Source organism: Camelus dromedarius, chromosome 3 (genome assembly GCF_036321535.1).
Source record: "Camelus dromedarius isolate mCamDro1 chromosome 3, mCamDro1.pat, whole genome shotgun sequence".
Taxonomy (NCBI): domain Eukaryota; kingdom Metazoa; phylum Chordata; class Mammalia; order Artiodactyla; family Camelidae; genus Camelus; species Camelus dromedarius.
This window is the reverse complement of record NC_087438.1, coordinates 43906465-43923780: the sequence shown is the minus strand read 5'-3', so window position 1 is coordinate 43923780 and position 17316 is coordinate 43906465. Positions and strand designations below refer to the sequence as shown.

General features: G+C 38.2%; 1 protein-coding gene across 11 annotated transcripts in view; it reads right to left on the bottom strand.

The window, feature by feature from the left end:
- ERBIN (erbb2 interacting protein) overlaps positions 1 to 14212 on the bottom strand; it is a 99478-nt gene extending 85266 nt beyond the window's left edge. For 5 of the 11 annotated variants that reach the window (XM_010974935.3, XM_031446117.2, XM_064481082.1 and 2 more), the window contains exon 1: positions 13199 to 14210. The gene's annotated coding sequence lies outside the window, so the exon portion shown is untranslated. Of the gene's footprint in view, positions 1 to 13198 lie in introns of all 11 variants that reach the window. The other 6 variants (XM_031446130.2, XM_031446145.2, XM_031446123.2 and 3 more) reach the window with 4 other exon arrangements.
- Between the last annotated feature and the right edge of the window lie 3104 nt (positions 14213 to 17316).

The following is a 17316-nucleotide window of genomic DNA, read 5'->3' as shown; positions in this document are numbered from 1 at the left end:
AGAAAACATTTAGTTTAGCCAACCAAAATATCCAAAAATAATTTAAAAACAATACAGTTTATATTTAAGTTTTTTGTTTAAGGGGGAAGGTAATTAGGTTTACTTATTTTATCTTTTAGAGGAGATACTGGGGATTGAACCCAGGGCCTTGTGCATGCTAAGCATGCACTCTACCACTTGAGCTATACCCTCCCTATATATATTTAAGTTTTAAATTAAATAGCTAAGCACTTTCAAAAAGTCATAAATCCAAACTAAACTCTTAGAAGAAAACAGGGCAAAAACTTCATGACACTGGATTTGGCAATGAGTTCCTGGCTATGACATCAAATATAGAGTCAACAAAAGCAAAATTAGACAAGTAGATTTCACGAAAATTTTTTTTAAAAAGTACATCAAGCCACTATCAACAAAGTAAAAAGGCAACCCACAAAATGCGAGAAAACATCTCCAAATCATGTACCTGGAAAAGGGATTAATATCCAGAATATAAACTCCAAAAGCTCAACAGCAAAACAACCTGATTCAAAAAATGGGCAAAGACACTTCTCCAAAGAAAACACAAAAATAAGCACATGAAAAGATGTTCAATATCACTCATCATTAGGGAAATGCAAATCAAAACTATAATGAGAGATTACCTTCACACCCATTAGGATAACTATCCAAAAAACAAAGAAAAACAGAAAATAAAGACTGGCAAGGATGTGTTGAAATTAGACTTTTTGTTAGACCTCTTATGTACTGTTAGTGGAAATGTAAAATAGTATAGCCAACTGTGGGAAATAATCTGGCAGTTCATCAAAAAATTAAAAAATGAAATTATCATATGATTCAGCAATTCCATTTCTGGGTATATACCAAAAAGAATCGAAAGCAGGGTCTCAAAGAGTATTTGTACACCCATTTTTATGGCAGCATTATTCACAACAGCTAAAACGTGGAAGGAACCCAAGTGTCCATGACAGATGAACAGTTAAGCAAAACGGTATATACAATGGAATAGTCAGCCTTAAAAAGGAAATTCTGTCATATGCTACAATACGAATGAACATTGATGACATTATGTTAAGTGAAATAAGCCAGACACAAAAGGACAAATATTCTATGATTCCATTTACATGGTGGCTGCCAGGAGCTGGGAGGAAGAGGAATGGAGCAGGGAGTTATTCTTTAATACATAGAGTTGCAATTTTGCAACATGAAAAGAGTTTTGGAGATGGGTGGTGGTGACCAATACATAACAATATGTACTTAATACCACTGAAATGTACACTTAAAAATGGTTAAGACAGTAAATTTCATATTATGTGCATTTTATCACAATCTAAAAAACAAAATGTAAGTTAGAAATCAAAAGAATAGATTTCTCAAACATTTGGGGAAGTTTCAGCAGAAACAATGGTACTTGAACTGGGCTGGATGGGTGAGTAGAAAGAGGCCAAAAAAATATTCTTTTTAAATTCTGAAATTGCAAATTACATACTGCTTTAGGATTAATCTTTCCATGAAACTTCTTGGCTCAAATATTGATGCTAACATTCTTTGTAAACAGAGCTGTATTTTAGTTATTTCTAAAATTAAAAACAATCATCCATGACGAACTGCCATGTACTGGGGATGAGGGGATGTGTATTAACCCAAGGCGTTCTCATCTATGTGAACTCAGAACTTTTTTTCTATAATATCTGGTAAAAATATTTGGAAAACAGTGCTGTTCTAGCTTCCAGATAGAAATATAGTTCTGGGGTGGGGTGAAACACAAAGGAAGGAAGGATTCAGTTTTGGGGATCTGATGCACAGCACTGTGACTGATTACAGTTAATAAATATTATATACTTCAAAGTTGCTAAGAGTAGATCTTAAATGTTCTTACCACAAAAAGGATGTGAAGTGATGGAGGTGCTAGCTAACTCAAGGTGGTAATCATATTGCAATATATTTGTATCAAATCAACTCATTGTACATCTTCAACTTACACAATGTTACACATCAATTATATGTCAATAAAGGTGGAAGAGGGAGGGGGCAGGGAAAACGATAATTGAAAGGAGGCACAAAATAAAATAAACCTTTGGCATATTAAAAAAAAAAAATAGTGCTATTCTAAAGAGACTGTATACTCCACAACGTATCTAGGAAAATTCTGGTATAAGGGAAAAGCCACAGAGTCAGGAAACCTGAATTTATTTTTTGAATCTAACTTTCATCACTAACAAACTAAATGACCTCCAGGATTTCACTTCCCTCTCTGGGCCAATAGTTTCCTCGTATGTTAATGAAAAAGAAAAAGCTGGTTACCTTGACTAGACTATTTCTAAGTTAGTCATAAAATCCACTGAATCTGAGGAAAGTATCAGCATTTGGAGGAACACCTTTCACTTACACCAAATTACCTATTAAATATATTACAAGGAAGGATAAGATTAAGGTCAGTGAAATACGTAAAGTGACTAAAGTAAACCTGGGGAGGGAGCAAGTACAGGCAAAGATCTCTTGGGAAACATTTACATAACTAGAGAGTTTACTATTATAATCAAATAAAGGATCAAAATAACTGTCATTAAAAGATACATACATAATTACTACTGTGTATCGCACTAAATACTAAGTAGTTCAAGGAAAATGCTCATAAGTAGTATTATTTTTCTCAGAAGTAAATCAAAAAGCAGCTAAGGAACATCAAGGTTCACAAAGCCATTCTCACAGCACTGAAGACACCTTCAAGAGGCAGTTAAGGAGCAGAATAGTAGCAGAAGGGACCACCTTCTACTTAAATCAGCCCAAGGACTTTTGCTTCTGTAACAAAAAATACTCAGAGTTTAGCAAGTTTTCTTGTTCTCCTTCCCATTCCCACAGCCAGACAATGCTAGAGAAAGAAAATACAGTATGATTAAATGGAGGCTTCTGGGTAACAATAAAAATCTCCTATTCCCTTACTGAAGATTAAATTAATCAGGCTGCAATACTAATGGTGGTGGATGATCTCACAGACTGGAAAGAAATGAGGGAAGAATTTTGTAGTTAAAAGGATGGGTCATTAAGTACTTGTTAGTATGCATATTAAATTATAAAACATGAGACTATACAATTAATATATTTAATTCAATCAATTAATATATTTACAATTCAATTAAAAAATAAAAAGTGCTATTACGAGTGCATCTATAATTATATACCTAGAAGATCCAAACATACCATCTAAAAATCTATTAGCAATTTTTTAAGTCTTCAGAATACAGTAGGTAACACATATGAAAAATCAATCTCCTCTATTTATATATCTAGGTAACAATACAATTAAAGAAACAGCCCCATTCATAAGAGCAGTAGCTTTCACATTGGTTCCATTAAGATTTTTGGAACTCAACTTAAGAAAAAAATATATAATTCTTAATAATAACAAGAAATACGAATGCTATGAAGAAACATGGATATGACAAGAAGAAAACCATAAAACCCACTGAAGGGCATAAACTATTAAGTAAATGGAAAACTTACTTTCCTAGAAAGAGGTATGCTATTGTAAAGGTATCAATTACTTCTTAAATTAATCTATAAATTCAAGCACTCTCAATCAACAAGCCAGCAAGAATTATTTTTAGAACTTAATGATTCAAGTCCACCCGGAAAAATGTTTCAAAAGTAATAAACTGACACTTTCAGATATTAAGCATACTGTGAGGAGGAGAAAAACCAAGACAGCACAGTATTTTCATAACAAAAAAACAATAAATAAAAAAGAGTATCTTGACATAGATTAAGTATATTTGGGAATTTACTACCAATAAAGATAGAATTTTTGAAGTAAAAAGATGAAACAACTGGTTAGAAATTTGGAGAGAACCAATCTAGATGATTATTTCACTTCTTAAGGCAACATAAGAAAATTTAGGTTATTACTTTTATAATCCTTTCTAAGAATATCATTAAAGCCAAAAATGCATAAAGACTGAAAAATGTAAAGTTCTGTATGGCAAACACCGTAACCAAAGCATATAAGCAACAAATCAATAAATCCATGTGGAACACAAAAGGCATACAAATATGCATAATTCCTAGAAGAATTTTTACATTTAACTTGCCAACATCACATCTAGTAAGTAGCAACGTGACTCTAAGCCCTATATTATTAGATACTATACTACACTGTCTGTCTTAGATTTGCACAAGTACTTTAGGACAGCTGATAGCCTATCTGTTCAAGAATCCTCACAGAGAGGTACTCTTACATACTATTGGTAGAAGTATAATAGATCCAAACTCTTCAGAAGGACTTTGAGTCTGTCTATCAATTTCAACTATACATATAGCAAATGTACTCTGGGTACCTGTCCACCAGAAAAAAATTCTTAACAGTGTAAAAATGTTATGCAAAGAGTACAAGAATAAATCTATGTTCTGTAAGCATTGTCTTGTATAACAACCTAGAAACAATCCTAATGCTAATTAACACATGTACATACCTATTATATTCCCATATATATATGTATCTCCTATTTTTATTTGAAGATACTTATACATGTACGTACACACACACTTACGTGTTGGAATATATATAGAAGTGTTCAGAAGAATACACAACACACTGAGTATCTCTGGGAGATGGGATTATAGATACTTTTTAATTTCTATATTATGAATTTCTGCATTTGAATTTGTATAACCAAAAAAAAAAATTAAGAAAACTGTTTTAGCCCTTCCCTTTTGCCTATCAAAAGCTCTCACTGATTGCACCTCTAGCCTTCCAAGCCTACACTCATGTATCTCATTCTATAGATACCTAAAAGACAGAATTGACAGAAATGGTATTGATTTCAATAACCAAAGTCAAAAAGATAAGGAATAAACTTCCTAGGGTTCCTGTCTCGGGAATAGTTTTCAAAAGAAAGCAAACAGGAGACTACGCCGGTATCAGTTATCTCTGATACACTGAACTGCATCTATTATACACAGTCTCCAATATTCCACAGTTAGCCCCAAGACAATTAACTAAATCTTCTGAAGTTCCCAGAGATTAACAAGGCACCCAAAGAATCTATTTGCTGCTGCCAGGATCCTCATCTGTTCCTAGAAGACTGAGTAAATCTAGTCTAGTCACAAAAAGATATCCCAATATGCTTCTTACATCACTTCCCAAATCTCCAGGAATGGGGGAAGTCAAACCAACTTATTCTAGACTGGGTGACAGCCTTAACATGGAGATTCATTTTTAGATTACAGTTTCTTGTGCTGGCCCTAATGCAAATGAAAACCTTCTCCCACCCCACCCCACAAGATTCTGGAACTGGTCTAAGGTTTGAAATTCTAAGGGCACCATTATCAAGAAGATAGACCTTGCTCCAAACTTTGGGATCTTTATATGGAATATGAATATATGAATTCATATTCACATAGGCTCCATATGGAAAAATTCAATTGCATCAAAATCACTGCATTCATACCAAAATCAAGCCCCAACATTATCTCTACAAGAAACTTATCCAATGTAGACAACAAAAGCATTAATTCATTCCATCCATCTTTCACATAATAACCTGGAATTACTGAGGAATGAAATATTTCACCTAAGTGTATTTTACCATGTTAATTTTATCCCTTTAGAAATACTTTTGAAATTCATTAGATTATAGAGACTTCTGGCTGAAAATCTTTATCTGAACAAATGTTTACTTCATCTCCCTCACTAAAAAATAGTACAGAAACAAAACTAGTTTTCACTATCAGAGAAAAGTTACAAATATGGAAAGGGAAAACACTAGAACGAACCCTGTGGTACTGAATTAGAGTTGGACATATCAGCGAAACCATTTTATATTTATAGAAATATAGGTGTAAATGTGAATGTGTACATGTGCACATAAAAATATCCCCTATTTGTACACTAAGGAGGCATGGAGCAGCGATACTTCAAGAACAATGAGCACAAGAAGTGCCCCGATCTTGGCTTCTAAGTACCATTTTCCACTAAAAAAAATCGGAGCAAGTTTGAAGGTTAAGTCTGGAACATTATATTGTGCTACATACAAAAAAAGTATTCAAAGATGTATGTCAAAATGAAAATAAACCAGCTGGAAGGGGTTCCCATTAGCCAAATCAAGAACAATATGAGCACCAAAATAAATGATAATGGATTATAACTCAGTGAATATAACAGGCAACCACGAATAGCTGTAAATAAATGAATAAACTAAAAATCTGATGAGGAACAAAACATTTACGTAGTTTCAATACCTAGCCCCAAAATATTTATTAATTACAAATGAGGAAGAAGTACCTTGACATATAACCAATTCCTATTAGCAATGGGACAACTGACATTACCTGACACCTGATAAGATGCAATGAGATGCATGCAAGATCATTTCCAGAATACCTACCAAAGATCTAATCATGAAAATCTAATCAAAGATCTGATCATCAAAATGTCAGAGAAATGCAAATTAGATTATGCTACAAAATAACTAGATCTATAATCTTCAAAAGTGTCAAGCACCTGAAAGTAAAGATAAAAACTGTTTCATATTAAAGGAGACGAAAGAGACATGACAGCTAAATGTAAGGCATGATTCCAAACTGGATTCTTTTGCTCTAAAAGGCATTAGGACAGTTTGTGAGGTTGTATTCTTGTTAGTAATGTATTCTTGATAACTTCCTAATTTTGATAATGATAATGTTATTACAGAGGAGAATGCCCCTGTTTGTAGGAAATAAACATTAAAGTAATTGGGGGTTATGAGGCATCAGGTAGGCAACTTATTATCAAATGGTTCAGGAACAAAAAAATTCTTTGCACTATGCTTCCAACTCTTCAGTGTATTTGTCACTGTTACAAACTTTAATATACAAAAAATAAAATTATAAAAAATCTATAGCAGTACTAAAAAACCTAGGAGGGGTATATCTACAGATCAGAACAGAAAGGGATTTGTAGACAGTACAGAGTATGGTGGGGGCTGGGGGTGGAAGAAATGACAACAAACATACCCGAAGAACCAGATACACAAAACAAGCATAAAGTGGGATTTCCAAAAAGGCTAAGTTTTCTTAGCAAGAAGGATTGGGAAAAGTGTGTCCCAGGCAGTCTGCCAGGTAATAAAACCACAGTAGAACAGCTGCATGGCTAAGGCCTCCAGCATAGCTCTCTATACTGTGGGAGATCTGACACTTGGGCAGTATAACCTTGAAAACAGCAGAATGTTATTTCCCAAGGGACAGGAAATACATGTAACAGGACAAGCTACCCTAAGAAGAAACCCATTAGCTAAATATACCAGAGACATAAGAACAGGGATTCACTTGGGCTGGAAAAATACACTTAAATGACCAATACACTATAGTCTGGACCATAATATAAAACTTCAACTACAATGAAAAATTCTAACATTTGAGGAAAAACCAAAAGCATGATGGATATACCAAACACAATAAGAACAAACTTCCTATATTGTTAATCTGGAAACAGAAGACAATGTAAAGATTCAAGATGTAACTTACATGTAGACCAAAAATACAACTAAAAAATAAAAATCAATGTCTATAGAAAAGTTCTTAGGAACTCTATTTCTCTCCCCAAAAAAGTAATAAAATAATTGAAAAGAACTGATGACCAAATTAAGGAGCTGAACAATCAAGCCTCAGGATTCTCCCTGAATGAGACAGGAAAAAAAAAAAAATCAAAGGAACAAAACCTTCACAAATCCCAACATCCACCTAAGTTCTCAAAGTGTGGTCAATGGGCCCTGGATGGCCTGAGACACTTTCAAGGGGTCTTAAAGGTCAAGACTATTTTCAGCATAATATTGAACACCATTTGCTCTTTCCTACTATATTGACAGTGATGGTGCAAAAGCAATGCTGGGTAAAAGTGCTAGCACCTTAGCGCAAAGGCAGTAACATCAAGCTAGACTGGCACCACTACATATTCCCAGATTTCTTTTTAAACACCACTTTCAAATAAGAATATCTTTAATGAAGCAGTAAAAAGTAATTTTATTAAATCTCAACTCTTCAATACATGTCTTTTTCATATTCTATGTAGAAAACGGCAATCTTAAGGAAAAGCATTTGGGTAAATTATTCTGAGTTATGGAACACTATTTCGACCATAAAGAGAGAATGGCAAACTATGGTTATATAGACTTAGGAATGCGGCAGACATTTTCTCAAAAATAAATCAAGTAAGCCTGCAATTTCAAGGGGAAAACATGATCAGTATTTGTTACCAATGATTAATATTTGAGCTTCCAAGTGAAAATTCAGAACTGCAGAAAATTTGTATCTGCCTCCCTGAGCTTGACACCTTCAGAACATTAAAGACTTCTGATGAGATTACTAGTGATGTTAACAATTTTTTTTTGTTTCTGCATAAAGAAATGTGTCAACATTTGGTAAAAAATGTGTAATTCAATGGACCAGTATTTCCCAAACAACCAATAAATGATGTTACAAAATCATAAAACAGGTAAAAAAAATTCATTCAAAGTGCAAGATATACCATGGATTTTCAGGTAACAAGAAATGAAAAACTCATTGATAGGGTTTCAGATTCAACACTGCAGCTCTCCTTAAAAAACTACCATTTGTTAAATTTTGGTGTGGTATCAAAGAACACCCACAATCATCTAAAAGGGCTAAAATATTCCTCCCTTTTCCAACCACCTATCTGTATGAGACTGGAGTTTCTTCATATACTTCAACCAAAACAATATATTGCAAGATTGAATGTAGAAGCAGATGAGAATCAAGCTGTCTTCTATTCAACCAGAAGTAAGACCTGCAAATATATGTAACAATGCCACTTTTTGCTAAAGATTGGTCTTGGAAAAAAGTTATTTATTAAAAAATATTCTTTATTAACACAGTGTTACATTAACATGAAATCATTTATTAATTATTTTTTAAATGTGTATTACAGGAAATATAATAAATACAACCCACACAAACCAAAGCCCTATGGGGTTCTCAGTAAATTTTAAGAGTATAAAGAGATCCTAATAAGACCAAAAAGTTTGAGAACAGCTGCCTTAGGGCTATTACTATTACTTGTAATCATGCTATAATAGAGTGAATCGTCCCAAGGACAAATGAAATGTAGAACGCCCAAAGCAAGCTGTGTGAGACTACCCTATTTTCTAAGTTGGCCAGTCTTCCTTCCATTCTGTAACGTCAGAGGCCATCACTTCGTGATGCTGTCAGTGTGCTTTCTCACCTCTTCCAGTACATCAAAAAGGCAGGAAACAGCTCAATGTGATAAAAAATAAATGGGCTCTGAATAAGGATGTCCCTATGAATGAAGTCCCTAGATTTTACTATATCCATTTTGATTACTTAGATGTCTTTCTGATTATGTTCTAGTTTTTCTACTACATTCTATATACTGAAAGTCATAGATAACTTCCAGATAAGGAGAACCTTCTTTCATTACTTAATGTTTAGGTACTCTTTTCTATTGTCTTACATACTATCAATTACAAAGCCTGGCATGCCTTCATCCAATGGTACCTGGAACCAAATTTCAAGCGAGAAGAATAAAATGAGTGATAAAATTCAACTCTGCTTATTTCATAAAAACAGACAAAGGAAGACAATGACACAATGTTAGGGACACTGACAGAGAAGACATTTAATTTGAGAGATAGGACAGGAAGGAAAGGACCAAAATGGAGAGGAGAGGTACAGAGATATAAGCTTGTGTGTCTTAAGAGGCCAAAAGCATAACAAAACAAGAAGGCATGGGGGTTAATTAATATAAGAATACTTAGCAACCTGATATTATCTTCACAAAGGTAATTCTGGAGATATTAAAGGGAAAAAAAGAATTGAGAAAACAATATAAATAGAAACAAAATATATTTATGAGTATTAGGTTAAATACTGACTGGCACGTAAACTGCGCTGGAATGAAAAGGGATATTCAGAATTCAAAGATGATGACCAAATAAATTTTTCTACTCATGTTTTTAACAGTTTTGAAGTAATAAGCATGGTCTAGTAAGTTTAGAAAGAGAAGAAGAGCAAAATATAATTAAAAAATAAGAGCTGAACATGGAGAAAATAGGGGAAGTAAATGAAGCTAACTCTAAAAATAGGAAGCTAAAGGAATCAGAAGAAAAATGTGAGTAACAGTGAGATTTCTTTTTCACAATTAGGAAACAAGACAGAAAAAGTTAGAAGTATATCTGAAAAATGGACAGAGAATGACTTAAGAGTTAGTGACAGGCACCAAGAAAGAAACAAAAAATAATGGGGAGTAAATCATAGAAAAATGGAAGACAGAAGTGCTGAGCTTATTTCTTTAGACAATTCAAAAGCAGATATTATAGAGCATAATTTATGTGCACATCTTCTATGGTAAATAGTGTGAATTCAAAAACTGAACAATCTATTATGAACAGCTAAACAGAGGTAAAATATGTTGTCAGGAAAGGAAAAGAAAGGAATCTTTAGGACTTTAGGAACAGGTGTTCCCAGAAAAAAACAAGGCATGTGACAGAAAAATGAATGGGCAAGGGAAAGAGACAAAATAAAAATGCAAGCAACAAAGTCTTTAAGAGAATCTAAGTAAGCAGCAATTACCAAAAAAAAAAAAAAATTACTTTCCTATCCAACATCACTACAATCTGCATAATCCCAAATACTTTGTAAACACTGCCATGATCTATTTCTAAACCAAATAGCTTAAACTCTGTATCATGTTATTTAAAATAAATGCCTAAATATGCACCTAATTTTCTGAAATATTCATGTGTTTAAAGTGAAATATTGTTTACTACCAAGAGCTCAATACCAGTATCCCTACAATAACTGAATTTTAGAGATTTACCAATGATACATCCAAAATGTCTCGTTATAATTTCATCAGGAAAATAGGTGCAATAAAAATTTATTTTCCGTATTTGAACCTCTGTAAGCTTTTTATACATGAAAAGTTTGTAACAGTTTGTTCTCAAACAGCAGGCCAACTTCATAACATAACATCTGAATTAATTAGTTGAGAGATTAAGTTTAACACTATTGAAAACTCCAATAAACAGTGCCATTAACTGCATTTTTGTACACCTTGTAAGTACTCTAGATCTGTCAATTTAGTCTAAGGAAGCCCGCACAATATTAAGAGTATGTAAAATTTGATGTCTTTTAAAAATATTTTAATTATCATCTTTTTAAAACCTCATTTCAAGCCACTGTCACATTTTAAACAAAACTTTGAAAGTATTTATAGTTTGATAATAGTATAAAACCTAAAATTCCTTAAGTAAGCTCAGTGCTAAACTAATAAAAGTCTAAGTAAACCATAGAGCAAATTTTGCCTCTTTGAGAGGGAAAAAAGGAATGAAAGGCAACTACAAAGCTGAACATTCCACTTTTAAAAATGTGTAGTTTGCTTCTATGGCTCCCACAAGAAAAAAATCAAAAACTGTATCTAAAAACAGGGATTTAAACAGGTATTTTGTAGGCATCTCTGTTAACGACTGAGGTTAACTATACTTTTTATAAGTAAAATTTACTAATGCAGAGAAACATTTTCGCAAAGTGGTAATTCTCTATAAAAGACTTGCTCTATTAAGGCTTTGCTGCTCTGAAGCCAAGTATAAACCATATAAGGAAACTGAAGTTCAATGCCATTTATTTTGTTCCCCTCTTTCAGATGCCCAAGAATAATCTCTTTCGTTGCCCAATGATATGCTCCAAAATCATAAAGTAGATCAATTATGACTTTAAATTCCTTGGTAAAGGTGCTTTAACAGGAGTTACTTGATAGTTCACAAATCTTACCAAGATTTTAAAAAATTAAAAAATTTTTCCAAAAGGAGCTCCAAAGACTAAGTTCTGGGAAAACATATCAAATCAGTAAATAGTAATAAATAGTTAATTTAAGATTCCTATTTTGAAATATACTTTAAGAAGTAACAAAGAAGTTGTGGCATAATTTGATCCTATCCTTTAAAATCTACCTTTGTACTAAAGAAAGCCAATTATATTTTTCTTGGGGTAGCATGGGCAAATAAAATAAATGTCAATTTATATTTAAGATACACCTACCAAGAGAATATCATATTTACTTAATATTTATTCAGAAGCACAGTATTATCTTTCACCTCTCTTTACCACAAAAGTACTGGGGGGAAAAACCAAACTTAAAAAGGCACAAACTAAAACACCACTGACGAAACCGCTTGTGTTTGCTGCGACCAAAACTAGTTTGAGCCGTAAAGACCACGGATTGGTTCAGAAGTGTTTATATTTATAACTCTGACTGGTGGAATGTCTCTCATGCTTCACTAATCCCTACCCCCACGGTAGACACTCATTACTTATTAGGCAGCACCGGCCAAAACATTTGGGCCAACATAAAAATGTAAATACTGTACTATTCCAAAGTACAGCTGTTTATCACAATCAATGTGATTCCCATGAAAATCGTTTTAAGCGTTTTACTTCCCTTCTCATATATTCTGTTCTGAATTGCACAGAACTCCCAATGAACCAAACTACTTACAGGTGTTATTGTTTGTTTTTTAATTATAACTATCTTTATCCATACACTCCTTTCTTTTTCTCCCTACTGGGTCAGTTACAAGGAAAATCTAGCCAACACTTGCTTACAATTAATTAACCAGAGTTCTGAATGTCTAAAAGGAACACGTTATTGAAAAAAATGTATTACCCACTTAGAAAAACGGCAAAGGTTTTTTGTTTATACAACCCAGTGAAATGTATTCACAAGGGCTGGAACTAAAAAATCTCTATATACAATTAAACGCGAAACCCCAATAATCGGTGAGAGTATAAACAAATGTGGCAGCCATCTCAACAGCAGCAAATCGCTGTCCGCAGTGACCTAACTTTCTTCACAAACAAAAGTTGCCCGGTTCAGCAACTTAATACATAAAAAATATACATTGTATATGTCCCGGGAAAATAACACTTCTGGACCTTGTGCTGAACAAAGGCACTCTTTCTTCCCATTGCTTAAAACTTTTCGTCCCACCGCACTCTTACAACCTCTTCTAGAAAAACCAGAGTCCAGATGGTAGAAGGGGTAATAAAATCAGTTCTATTTAGCGCTTAAAACACCTGAATATAAGAAAAGGCGAATTTAAGGCAACTTGAGAAAAAGTGAAAAACACTAAAGTTTCCTCTCTTTCCCGGCCCAGGAGCTTTGTGACCTGTAGACACATTTCGCGAAAATTACCTTTCGGTCGGGCAGTATCTCAGGGCAGCTTTTTCAAGGCTTCGCCTGACATGATTTCCTTCCCTTCATCAGTCACTTCGGATCCAGCCGAATTTCTCTCTCCGGTGAGAGCGGATGTGGAGTGGCCTCCCGCAGTAGGAAGAGTAGGTGGCTTTGGTGGGGGTTGGGAAGCGGGCTGATTTCCTGGTCTTGAGTTTTGCAGGAGTTTCCCAGCCCCAACTAGGATCTCCGCCGAAAAAAAAAACTTTTCACTCGTGACACCGCCCGGAATTACAGTGCGAAACTCACTTCCTGCCTGGGAGAGCAGCAGGATTCAGCTCGGTCCAGGGGAACCCGGAAAACCAGCTCCACGCGCGCCCGGGAGGGGGAGGGGAGGGGGCGTCAGCCGCGAGCCTGGGACTCCGGGCGACCCGCGCGTCCCGACACCCGACGGCGGCGGAACCCGGCCGGCCGAGGCAAAGACGCCGCCGCGGCGCTGGGCGAGCCTCGGCCGCGCTAGGCCGCCACCTCCTCCTTGCCGCCGCCCCCGGAGCCGGGCAGCGGGGTTATTGTCTCGATAGCGCCTGCCGCGCCCTTCGCTCGCGCCGCCGCCGCGGCCGCCCGGAGCCGGAGCCGAGGGGCCGGGCAGGCTGGATGGCGGCCCGCTCCCCGGGCCGTCCGTCGGGCCGTCCGTCCTTCCGTCCGTCCGTCCCTCTCCGCCTTCCCTCTTGGCCCTCGAACCCTCTTCTCCCCCCTCTCCCGTTTTCCCGCCGCCGTCCCCTCGCTCCCCTCCTCGTTCTTCTTTCCCGGCGGCAGTGGCTCCCGCGGGAAGCGCAGAGGGTGGGGGGAGGCGGCGGTTTGGTCCCTTCACGAGCTCGCGGGGCCGCTGCAGGGGCCGAGGCTGCGTCCCGCGCCGCCGCGCCACATTCACTCGACCGAGAGACTGCGAGGGGCGGGGAGGGGAGGGAGGGAGAGGAGAGAAAGGAGGAGGAAGGGGGCTGGGGCGGAGGGGAGTTACAGCCTCCCAGGCCGTGGCCGCAACAGCGCCACCGCCCCGGCGGCGAGGGGGGAAGAAGCTGCGCGCGGCGGCGGCTCCGCGACGGGGGCGGGGCGGCCTCCCGCCAGCTTCGCCCCAACCGCCAACAGCCGGGCTGGAGGCCGGCGCGAGCCAGTCACCGCGCGCGGGGGCGGCGCGGGCCGACGTCGGCGGCGTTGGCGGCGGGAGGCCGGGGGGCGGCGGGAGGCCGGGGGGGCGGGGGGGCGGGGGTCCGGGGGCGGGGCCGCCGGCGGCCCGGGGTTCGCGTGCGAGGCGCGGCGTGAGGCCCGCTCGGGCCCAGGGCCCGGAGGCCTGCCTGCTGATCTCCAGCGGCCCAAGGTGGGGGACGCGGATGACGTCTACCCCGGCTGCCCCGCGCCCAGCCTGGGAGACGGAGAGTCCCCAGGTCTCGGCCACCCCGGCCGATTGAGTTTCTTTGTGCGACAGTAATCGGGTGCGAATGGTTCCAGTCCACCGCGATTTTAAGGCCGCAGGTATCTCAACTGCAGCACTCCAACTTCCTCTAATGGCAAGCTCAGTTTGCAGGAAACCACAGCGGCAGCTCGGAGGAGCTTCCCACGCCGGCCCTTGCTCCGAGCTTGCTTGCACAGCAGCGCCGCTGGGGCTCCTCCAAGTCTCAGCCTCACACCAACGGGGAGACAAAGCTGGCGCTGGGAGGGGGAAAATGGCCCGCGAAATTGCCTCAAGATAGTGCCTTTGTTAGAGGAAACATTGGATACATTCCGAACGCGACGTAGGCTTCCAACCCTGGCGGTTTCGGTGGTGCAGTTGTTGAATTACGCTGGCCCGAATGATTCAGCCTGGCAGGGTTTGCGTTTATTGCGGAGAGAGCTGCTTAGGCATTCTATCAACACATATGGCATAAAACGCTTCAACCATAACATTGCACAGTTTTTGCTATTACTGCTTTAAATATGTTAACAGACGAGACGGCCTTGTTTTACCCTAAGGAATGTAATCGGTACGGAACACACCATTCCCCGCCCCAAGTCTCTGCTGTACTTAACCGTGTACGAGGATGGTAATTAGTCTCTGTGTCCCTGAAGTCACTGTTTCAGTTCTTCCGTCTGTGTTCCAGAGATAATTATTTATTACCAAGTTTGAACAAAGAGCTGTATGCCCTACAGATGATTTTTGGCTTGCATCCAAAGAGAGGAGTTGATAAAGTCCATCAAAGAATTATTTACCAAAGTGAGTCGTAAGCTAGTGACAGACACTTGAAATAACTCCAAAGATATTCAAGACATTCTACTAGGGATGGGAGCTTTCAACTACTTCCAGAACTGCTGGAAATAACACGGGTAGTTCCTTAGCGTAGAGTAGAACTGAAAGTTCACAATACCAAAGTGTTCGGACTTAACTACCTGAACTGGAGATAAAAGCATTAAACTGGAAGTTAGGGAACGAAGCAGCAGCCAGGTATACTATTGATAGCCAGCTCGTTATCCATTATATATGAATATGAATCTTGGCCATTGTATAAAAGTTAGCATATTGTATAACCTATTTTTAATCGTCGTAAGAAAGATTTCCTACTCCACTTTCAAAAACTGCTTTGAGCCTGACCAGACTCTGGTATAGTTCTGAACTGAAAGGGTCACTCTTCTGAAGCATCCCAGGATGGCGAGTCTCCCACACCAGCTGGAGACCAGATGGATTTTGGAATTCCAATGTTGCATTTAGTCTCAGGTTGATTCAAGGCCACTTTAAATCTGGCGTCATAGATTAAACTAAACCCTATACCGCCGGGCGCCACCCTCACCCCCACCACCCCACAGCCCCACTCCTAAATCTAAATAAATAGGACCAGAGCAGTCCCTAGGCAAGAACCTGGCCTGGCCCTAGCTTGCTTTTTTTTTTTTTTTTTTTTAACTTAGACTCCTACTGGGGATGTATCTGGCTGATTACCATTTAGGCTGGAAAAGTACTTAAAACCAAAAACCCTTCCTCCGATTCACCTGAAATTTCATCACTAGAGTTTAATCCCTTTGAGTAGTTTATTTCTCTAGCACAAAGCCATAATCCTGGGAAAGGTAATATTTTAAGCCTTTTTAGTCATTTATACCAATTCATCAGATTGTTTCCCCAAAGCAGCTTTTGATGGCAGGGAATATCCAGATAGCATATGCTGATGCCGAGTAGGTAGGAGAGAGAAATGTGATTTCATTCTTGGGGCAATCTATGGAAAGTAGAGAAGTACAGACAATAAAAGTGCCCCCCATTTGATTGTTAAATAAGTCCTACTTACTCATACTGTAAGAATGAGCCCCAAGACACTGGCCTTAAGAGGGTGGAAGCCAGGATACACATCAATATTATCTTTTTTGACAAATATTTGACAAAAATTAATAGCCCCTTTGTAAAATATCTTCAGCAGGGATTCTGTCTGTGCTCATAAACAGAAAGCTGAAATGACATATGATGAGGGTACTCAATAATCAGAAAAAATGATTCATCTTTATTATTCATCACTGACTACTTAGTTCTAGCTCATATGAGCAGCACATACAGTTATAGCTAAACCTTCCATTTGTTCTTTTTCAGAAGGCATTACATTACAGATTAATTTCCTTTGAAAATCCCCCCACAGGTGAACTAAGATGGACTTAACGTTTTGACTATGATTAAAAGGAGAACTAAAACCCCACTTGAAACAAGACTGCCCAACTGTGATTCTGTAATGATTACCTGAACTCCAGGACCACCTTAGAGAGTAAACTAATAAATATTTGTTAATAGTATAGCTTAATCTCCCCCATTGTGATTCTCTAAATCTCTGTGAAAGTCAGAATTCTTTCTTTGGGATTCACCCCTTCCTAATGGCTGGGCTCAGGAAAGGTCTACTAAAGATAAACCACATATCTGAAGGAAAGTTTTAAGACACAGCACACAGCAGCCATTAGGAAAAAAGCAGAGAGCCTAGCCACTGTTTTAATTTAAAAGGGTCTCCCTGTCATTTCCCCATGCCTGCCTAGCAGCTGGGCAGAAGCACTGTGGAGACCAAGTTAGCAGAGGGCCAGGAAAAGTTTAGGGTGGTCATTCTCCTTTTCTCCCTTCTCAACACCTAACAAAGAATTGGTTA